Genomic DNA, 10,567 nt, shown 5'->3' with positions numbered 1-10,567 from the left:
CATCTTAAGGTGAAAAGAAGATGTGCAGTTGTTCACCAGGGACCAAAAATGGCCTCAATTTCACTGCTGGATTGTTTATTAATACAGCATTTCAGTTCCTCACCTTTTAATGTACATTGCTACATCGTTGCAATAGCTAAGAACCAAACTTGCAACAGGAAGTTCAGTCTCAATATTTTCTGTATTTTCCTGATTTCATCTCAAGTTTTAACAGCATTGGCTATTAAAGTCTCATTCAAACTATAGACTTTTAATCTACTTGTCTATCAATTAAACTTCAGTCTCCCTCTGTTCTTACTATACCATCAATTTATCTGCTCACTTCCAGTCTTTTCTAAACAGCTGCTACTCATTCACTGTGATATCATACCTCCCTCAACCCCACCTACTACCAAATTCACCCCTCATTCTCTGTGAACTACTTTCTGCTTAAACGTTAACCATAAATTATCTTGTTTCTAGCAGCCTTTCAGGACTTGCTGTCACTCTAGTTCTGAGTACTGGAAGATGTCTCTGCATGAATTCTTTTTGTGGAGTAGCCACAATGTGATAACTAGCAGATCTTGGCTACACACACAATGCTGAAGGAACTCAACAGGCCAGGCAGCGTCTATTGGGGGGGGGCGGCGGGGCGGGAGAGGGGAGTACAGTCGACGTTTTGGGCTGAGACCCTTTGGGGTCTTGGTGTCATTTTCACAAAATAAATCATTTTTAACTCTTACTGGATGACAACCCACTACTATAACAACTGAGATGCTAAAAACCTTAGAAAAATCCTGATTTTTTTTTTGGAGGGGTGGTGTTGATTTCATAATTGCTGCTTTGTGATGTTATGTGCTGTCACACGTGACAATGTGGATTCTATTTCCATTGACAATGTCGCAGAATTTACTGCTGAGTAAACTGATATGTGTTTGCAGTAGCCGATCTATTCAAATGTCAAGGTGTGTCATTATTAGGGTGATGGACCTTAAACTGGCGTCCTTAAATGTTCACAGTGTGAAGAGTACTGGGCGTTGTGTCAGCGCGCTTCGGTACTTGAACACTGTGAACGCCGACGTGACCTTCCTCCAGGAGTGCGGCCTGCCGCACCTCAGGAGTTATCGACGGTGGTCGCGTTGGTGGTCCCAGGGTTTGTCTGTGTGGTCGGGGGGCAACGATTGTCGCGCTTCCGGCCTGGGGATTCTGCTGCGGGGAGGCAACTTCTCAATCACCCAAGTTAAAGAGGTGGTTGCAGGGCGCCTCCTGGTAGCAGATGTCAAATAGCGGGGCACTCCGCTCCGGCTGGTCAACGTGTACGCCTCCCCCGTGCGGAGCGAGCGGCTGGCCGTCTTCGAGCAGCTCCCACAGCTGCTGGTGACGTCCCAGCCGGTCATTCTGGCCAGAGACTTCAACTGCACCATTGATATGGCTGGAGGATCCAGCAGTGCTGACGGTAGGCTAGACAGTACCTCTAGACTCCTGAGGGAAACGGTGAAGACAGCCAAGCTCCCCCTTTGGCACCCCCACAGGTGGAGCACAGCCACAAGCCACCTGGACACGATCGGACGGCTCAGCCCGCTCCTGGATTGACTTCCTCTTCCTGTCAGAGTCCCTCATGGTTGGGTCCACCGACGTCAAGCCGGTGTTCTTCTCTGACCACTACCTTCTGAGAGCCACCTGTCTCTTATGGGAGAACCAGAAGGCAGGCAGGGGGACTTGGAAGCTGAATGTAAAGCTGCTGACCCCAGAGAACATCGAGGAATTAGAGAGGGAGTACACAGGTTGGAGAACCTTGAAAGCCTTCTTTGATTCCCCGGTTCACTGGTGGGGAGCCACCAAGGAGAACATTAAAAGGTTCTTCATCCGCAAGGGTATCCAGAAAGCAAGGCAGGAGCAGAGGGAACTGCGTAAACTCCAGACGGAGTTGCAGCAACTCCTCCTCCTGCAGTCGAAGGGGGTGGATGTCAGGGAGGAATTGCGAGAGGTGAAGGGCTGGCAAGCCCAGCACCTTGCTGCCGAATCCTCCAAGATCATCTTCCGATCAAGGGTCCAAACCGTGGAGCAGGACGAGACGTGCCCACGCTTCTTCTTCCAAAAAGGTGCACGGGGGAGCTCTGTGATCCACAACCTTAAGGAGGAGGACGGCTCAGTCATGTCCTCGCAGACCGACATACTGAGGATCTGTAAGTCCTTCTATGCCAGTCTGTACGACGAAAAGGCCACAGAATCCACAGCCTCCCGCAACTTCCTTCGTTTATCACGCAGGTCTTGGACGACGGCAAGCGGGAGAGTCTGGATCAGCCACTGACCCTGGACGAGTTGACAGGCTGCATCCGTTCCTTTGGGTCGGGTAGGACTCCTAGAAGCGACGGCTTACCGGCTGAGTTGTACTCGGCTCTGTGGAACTGGATAGGCCCAGACCTGCTGGAAGTGTACAACGCTATGCTTCTAGCCGGCAGTATGTCAGAGTCCATGAGGAAGGGCATCATCACCCTCATCTGCAAGCAGAAGGGGGAGAGGGAGGACATTAGAAATTGGAGGCCCGTATCACTCCTGAACGTGGATTACAAGATCCTGTCCAAGGCTATCGCCAACAGGGTCAAGTCTGCTCTGGGACAGGTGATCCACCCGGACCAAACCTGTGCTGTACCGGGCAGGAAGTTCTCAGACAGCCTCGCGCTGCTGAGGGACACCATCGCCTATGTGCAGGACAGGGGGGTGATCGCCTGCCTGGTCAGCTTGGACCAGGAGAAAGCCTTCGACAGGATATCGCACACGTACATGGCGGACGTGCTCTCCAAAATGGGATTTGGGGAGGAAATCCGGAATTGGATCAGACTGCTCTACACAGACATTCGTAGTGCAGTCCAGGTCAACAGGTGGGAAACAGACAGCTTCCCCATCAGGTCTGGAGTTAGGCAGGGCTGCCCCCTCTCCCCTGTCTTGTTTGTCTGCTGTATAGAGCCCTTTGCCGAAGCCATCAGGAGGGATGAGGGCATAAGAGGGGTGACGCTGCCAGGCAGTGGAGGGACCCAAGTAAAAACCTCCCTGTACATGGACAACATCACCGTCTTCTGCTCTGATCCGAGGTCAGTTCGCAGGTTGATTGGCATCTGCGAACAGTTCGAGCTAGCGTCGGGGGCCAGGGTCAACCGCATGAAGAGTGAAGCCATGCTCTTCGGCAACTGGCCCGACCGATCCAGTGTCCCCTTCACCATCAGGTCTGACCACGTGAAGGTGTTGGGGATCTGGTTTGGAGGGGCTGAGACGTGCAACAAGAACTGGCAGGAGTGGACTGCCAAGGTGAAACAGAAACTGGGACTGTGGGGAGGGCGCTCCCTGTCGATAACGGGCAAGAACCTGGTCATCAGGTGTGAGGTGCTCTCAGGGCTGCTGTACTTGGCGCAGATGTGGCCCGTCCCCCGCTCCTGCAGCTCGGAAATCACCCGAGCTGTCTTCAGATTCGTCTGGGGATCCAAGATGGAGCGGGTGAGACGGACCGTCATGCACAAGTCCCTGGACAACGGGGACAAGAACGTCCCCAATGTCGCCCTCACCCTGATGGCCAGCTTCGTGTGTGGCTGCATCAGTCTGTGCGTGGATCCCAGATACGTGGGCACAAAGTACTACTATGTGCCCAGGTTCTACCTGTCGCCCTGGCTACGAAGGATGGGTCTGGCCCCTTTCCCGCGCAACACCCCTGTTAGCTGGTCGTTGCCTCCTTATCTGTCCTTCGTAGAAAAATTCTTCAAGGCCAACGCCTTTGACCACAAGGCCGTTAGACAGTGGTCGGCACGTACTATCCTGCAGGCACTGCAGGAGAAAGATGTGATGGACACAGTGGGATGGTTCCCTGAGCAGACCATCCAGTTCACCTGGCAGAATGCCTCATCGCCAGATCTCACCAACAGGCACAAAGACCTTGCCTGGCTGGCGGTGAGAGGGGCCCTCCCAGTCAGATCCCTCCTGTACGCCTGGAATGTCGTCTCCGCACCCCACTGCCCACGGGAGGACTGTAATGGGGTGGAGTCGGTGGCTCACCTCTTTCCACACTGTGGGTTCGCAACGAAGGTGTGGAAGAGAATGGAAGGGACAGTACTAAGATTCATGTCCAGCAGCTGCGTTACCGAGGACTCTGTGATCTACGGGCTGTTCCCGGGGACGCACATGGAGACAAACATCCAGTGCTGCTGGCAGATTATCAATTCGGTGAAAGACGCGCTTTGGTCTGCCCGAAACTTGATGGTTTACCAGCACATGGAGATGTCCGTGACTGAATGCTGCCGACTGGCTCACTCACGTCTGCAGGAGTACGTGCTGAGGGATGCACTCAAGCTTGGTGCGGCCACCGCGAAGGCCCAGTGGGGAGGGACCACAGTTTAAGGTTCATGACCCGTGGGAGTGTGAGGGGTTGGGTGGGGAGGAGACTAACCCTCATCAGCGGTGTGGACAGATAATCAACATGGTGCCCCAGGAGTGGGTGGAATTGTTAATTTGGAAAAAGCATTAGAACCAACGCCTGCCTTTATTGTTGATAATTTTATTGTTAATAAGTCTTAACTCTTGACCAAGGGTTGAGAGTAAATGAACGGTTTATTGCAAACATCTTTCATTTGTAAATGAACAGAGTCAACGCATAATTTTATTGTAAATAACTTTATTGAATAAGGACTCAGAGTCAATGAATGTTTTTTCTTATATGTAAATAACTTTATTTTGTAATACTTCTGAATAAAGTATTTTCAGAGAAAAAAAATTATTAGCAACAAAGCTGATAACTAATTCATAAATTTGCATGGGCCCAACTGTATAAAGAGAACTATGTGATAGTTAATAGTACCCCCCCCCCCACCCGACATAGAATAGACAAATAGGGTTTATGGTATATTGTGATGGTCAGAGTCTCCCTGATGTATACCCATTTTACATTAATATTCACTTATGATGCAGTGTGTTAAGCTTTGAATCACACAAAAGAATTTCTGTTTTTGTGATGAACAGTTATCAAAAACAGTATTTCTCAAAAATTGGTGAAAGGAATAGAAGTTTTCACCTTTTGAGGCTACCATCGATACAATGAAGTACTAAGTTAGAAGCCATATAGCTACCAGAGGAAGTGGTTGAGGCATTTACAATAACATCTTTTAAAAGACAGACTAGCACCTGGATGGGAAAAGATTAGGTTATAGACAAAACAGTAGCAAATAGGACAAGTATGGGTGGGACATCTTCATTGGCATGGGACATTTGGGCTGCAGAGCTAGTTTCTGTGCCATATAACTGATTGCATGAGATCGAAGAATGATTAACAGCATTCTCCTTGAATGTGGGCATTGCAGTTAAGTTGTTTTCTATATTTATCCACAAAATGAAGCCCATTATTAAATGGTGATTACAGCAGCTCAAAATTTGATTATTTTGTCATTCTTCTCGCCATCCCAGAAATTCCATCTTGGAGCTGAGCTTATCAGATATTTCAGTTGATGTGAACAGAGAAACATTTTTCTGCTTGTAGCTCAACAATTGTCTGTTTTAAGAAACAAATCATTGATTATTTTCTTACTATTTTTTTAGGAACAGGAATAAATCCAAGCGGTTAAAAACTGAGGAAGCTGAGGAGGATGAAATTCCTCAGGTATATTTTTTATATTTTTTAACTGATCTTGCTGCTATAATTAATGAACTAAACCAATCTTAAGGTAGATGATGGCTACTGCCTTTGCAATTTTTATTCTTTAATGAGAGGGTGTCATTGGTCACAAAATGCATTGGACACCCAAGTGATTCCAGCAGTGAAAGATTGCCTCAGTGCTGAAGTCCTGCTGCATTGACTTGTGAATGATGGCAGAGAATTAAACAGCTAACAGAAGGAGCTGGTTCCAAGAGCATCTCCATCCTTAACTATAATTCACATGCCAGTCCTAAAAATGAAGACACTTTGAGCTGTAGAAATACTAGGCAGGCCTATTTCTGTGGCCTTTTGAAGGTCCTGCCATCACAGAAGCTGCTGTCAGCTATTTCAATCCATTACCTATGAGGCTTACAGTAAAGGCAGTGAAACAAGATTTGTACTGTGAAGCTAGCTGTGCACCTGGTTAAGTCTCTTGCTGTGCATTTGCAAGAATGGTAACTACCTGACAGTATGGGAAAATTGTCGGATATGCTCAGTTCTCAGAAAAGTAACGGCAAATATTATTGACAGTGCTCATCTCGAGCAGTTGCTGGCTGGTTGCGTAGTGGCATCAGCGCCAGACTTTGGAGCAAAGGCTTCCGAGTTCGAATCCAACTGGCTCCCTTTCACGCTTTCCATCCATGCTGGGTTGAGCGTCGAGCTAGCAATTTGGCCTCGTAAAAATAAGAAAGCCTGCTTAAAAAAAAAAAACGCCATCATGACGTTCCACTCGGAGTTAAGGGCTTTCTTCTTCTTCATCTGGACCAGTGAGCCGTTCCCAAATATCCCCTTTATCTTTATTTTCCCCTTCAGCTCCCACTGCCCTGAGATGGGTGATATTGCCCACATTGGGAACCACTGACCTGGAGCATACTTGTCAAGTTTCAGTTTTAATTTTTGTCTGGGTTATTTGGCTCAGGGCCTCATTTTAGCCTTAGTCCAAAGAGACTAAACAACTAAATTCTGAAGATGAAATTAATTTCACTTTTCTACAGCATATGACTGAATGCTGAGATGGAGGACTGGTAAAACTGACCGTTGGAATCAAGGAGAGAGCATTCCCGTGACGACAATCATTTCTTAATCAAAGATATTTATGTAGATCACTCCGCCCTTGGATATTGTTACAGGGATTTCTCAAGGTAGTAGCCTTGATTCAATCACTTTCAGCTACATCATCATAAAATCGTAACTACCCAACATTCAGTTGTATTCATAGCTTGTCTGAGATTGCAACCACACATAGTTTGAGGTCTTCCTGTAAACAACTATATTTAGGACTGAGCTGAAAGTTGCCAAATAACATTTCTGCTCCTAGCCATACAAGTGGTCAGCAAAGACCATCTCCAGAATGAGAATCTTAATTGTCAACAATATTACCATCACTGAATCAGTATCCTGGGAGTCACTTTTTGAAAACTTATTGGGAACAGCTAACTAAACACTTCCTTCCAAGAACAGCTCAGGGGAGAAACTAGTAACTTCAAATTTATATTACAAAACACTTTCAGTGATTTCTTGTGATCTCAGTTTTGTTCCAAATCTCCTTTAAGTTCCTTTGTAAGTATCCCTACACCCCTCACCCAATTTTACTTGGGATCTTGTACACTCCCAGACTGCCCTCCCTGCTGGCCACCCATCTCCCCTACGGTACCTGCAGAGTGATGCAGATAAGAGCACATTAAAGAAAGTAAAAGGAAAATTTTCTGGTTCGTGATTGCATCTGATTTTGGATAACCTTGGATTTCAGTCAGATATTGGTGAACGCTGGTTGAAGGTTTAAATGATGAATGAAACACTGTCAAGCTCATCAGTTATGACCATTTCCCATTAATAACAGTCTCACAGAACATGCAGGTTTGGAGAATGATGTTTTCTTTGAAAGTTTATTTAGCACCTTCAATTCCTCCCAATCTATTTGGCACCATAATTCATTTCCAGATTGGAGCCCAAACAGATCTAGTAGCTAATACTTGTATTCATGGATTGCAGAAATTTAGTTTGTGATAATGATATACAGGTTGAGTACCCCCATCCAAAACTAGAAAACCTTCGAAATCTGAAATTTTCTTGAGAGCTGACATGATGTCACAAATGGAAAATTCCACCTGACCCTGGGAAGGTTCCCAGGCAATGTGCAGGTCTCTGCACATAAGACAAAGGAGCAGAAGTCAGCCATTCGGCCCATCAAGTCTGCTCCGCCATTTTATCATGAGCTGATCCATTCTCCCATTTAGTCCCACTCCCCCGCCTTCTCACCATAACCTTTGATGCCCTGGCTACTCAAATACCTATCAATCTCTGCCTTGAATACACCCAATGACTTGGCCTCCACTGCTGCCCGTGGCAACAAATTCCATAGATTCACCACCCTCTGACTAAAAAAATTTCTTCGCATTTCTGTTCTGAATGGGCACCCTTCAATCCTTAAGTCATGCCCTCTCGTACTAGACTCCCCCATCATGGGAAACAACTTTGCCACATCCACTCTGTCCATGTCTTTCAACATTCGAAATGTTTCTATGAGGTCTCCTCTCATTCTTCTAAACTCCAAGGAATACAGTCCAAGAGCGGACAAACGTTCCTCATATGTTAACCCTCTCATTCCCGGAATCATTCTAGTGAATCTTCTCTGTACCCTCTCCAACGTCAGCACATCCTTTCTTAAATAAGAAGACCAAAACTGCCTACAGTACTCCAAGTGAGGTCTCACCAGCGCCTTATAGAGCCTCAACATCACATCCCTGCTCCTATACGCTATTCCTCTAGAAATGAATGCCAACATTGCATTCGCCTTCTTCACTACTGACTCAACTTGGAGGTTAACTTTAAGGGTATCCTGTACGAGGACTCCCAAGTCCCGTTGCACCTCTGAACTTTGAATTCTTTCTCCATTTAAATAATAGTCTGCCCGTTTATTTTTTTCTGCCAAAGGGCATAACCATGCACTTTCCAACATTGTACTTCATTTGCCACTTCTCTGCCCATTCTTCCAATCTATCCAAGTCTCTCTGCAGACTCTCCGTTTCCTCAGCACTACCGGCCCCTCCACCTATCTTCGTATCGTCAGCAAACTTAGCCACAAAGCTATCTATTCCATAATCCAAATCGTTGATGTACAATGTAAAAAGAAGCGGCCCCAACACGGACCCCTGTGGAACACCACTGGTAACCGGCAGCCAACCAGAATAGGATCCCTTTATTCCCACTCTCTGTTTCCTGCCAATCAGCCAACGCTCTATCCACGTATGTAACTTTCCCGTAATTCCATGGGCTCTTATCTTAAGTAGCCTCGTGTGGCACCTTGTCAAAGGCCTTCTGAAAAATCCAAATATACAACATCCACTACATCTCCCTTGTCTAGCCTACTGGTAATTTCCTCAAAAAATTGTAATAGGTTTGTCAGGCAGGATCTTCCTTTAAGGAATCTATGCTGAGTTCTGCCTATCTTGTCATATGCCTCCAGGTACTCTGTAACCTCATCCTTGACAATCGACTCCAACAACTTCCCAACCACTGATGTCAAGCTAACAGATCTATAATTTCCTTTTTGCTTCCTTGCGCCCTTCTTAAATAGTGGAGTGACATTTGCAATCTTCCAGTCCTCCGGAACCATGCCAGGATCTATTGACTTTTGAAAGATCAACGCTAACGCCTCCACAATCTCCACAGCTACTTCCTTTAGAACACGAGGGTGCATTCCATCTGGTCCAGGAGATTTATCTACCTTTAAACTATTCAGCTTCCTGAGTACTTTCTCTGTCGTAATTGTGACTGTGCACACTTCCCTTCCCTACCACCTTTGAGTGTCCGGTATACTGCTGATGTCTTCCTCAGTGAAGACTGATGCAAAACACTCATTCAGTTCCTCTGCCATCTCCTTATCTCCCATTACAATTTCTCCAGCATCATTTTCTATCAGTCCTATATCTACTCTCACCTGTCTTTTACTCTTTATATACTTGAAAAAGCTTTTAGTATCCTCTTTGATATTATTTGCTAGCTTCCTTTCATAGTTAATCTTCTCCCTCTTAATGACCACCTTGGTTTGCATTTGTAAGATTTTAAAAACTTCCCAATCCTCCATCTTCCCACTAATTTTTGCTTCCTTGTATGCCCTCTCCTTTGCTTTAACTTTGGCTTTGACTTCTCTTGACAACCACGGTTGCATCCTTTTTCCACGCGAAAATTTCTTCTTTTTTTGGAATATACCTGTCTTGCACCTTCCTCACTTCTCGCATAAACTCCAGCCACTGCTGCTCTGCTGTCTTTCCCGCCAGTGTCCCTTTCCAGTCAACTTTGGCCAGTTCCTCTCTCATGCCACTGTAATTTCCTTTACTCCACTGAAGTACCGACACATCAGATTTCGGCTTCTCTTTTTCAAATTTCACAGTGAACTCAATCAAGTTATGATCACTGCCTCCTAAGGGTTCCTTCACCTCAATCTCTCTAATAACCTCTGGTTCATTACACAATACCCAATACAGTACAGCCAACCCCTAGTGGGCTCAACAACAAGCTGTTCTAAAAAGCCATCTCGCAGACATTCTACAAATTCTCTCTTGAGATCCAGTGCCGTCCTGATTTTCCCAATCCCCTCGCATGTTAAAATCCCCCACAATTATCATAACACTGCCCTTCTGACAAGCCTTTTCTATTTCCTGTTGTAATCTGTAGTCCACATCCCTGCAGCTGTTTGGAGGCCTATAAATAACTGCCATCAGGGTCCTTTTACCCCTGCTATTTCTTAGCTCAACCCATAAAGATTCTGCACCTTCCGATCCTATATCACCTCTTTCTAATGATTTAATATCATTTCTTACCAATAAAGCCACGCCGCCCCCCACCCGGCCTACCTTCCTATCCTTCCGATACACCGTGTATCCTTGGACGTTCAGCTCCCAGAGACATGCA

The sequence above is a fragment of the Mobula birostris genome, chromosome 1, assembly GCF_030028105.1.
Source record: "Mobula birostris isolate sMobBir1 chromosome 1, sMobBir1.hap1, whole genome shotgun sequence".
In the NCBI taxonomy this organism is placed as follows: Eukaryota; Metazoa; Chordata; class Chondrichthyes; order Myliobatiformes; family Myliobatidae; genus Mobula; species Mobula birostris.
The sequence above is the reverse complement of the archived record's forward strand: the minus strand, read 5'-3'. Positions refer to the sequence as shown.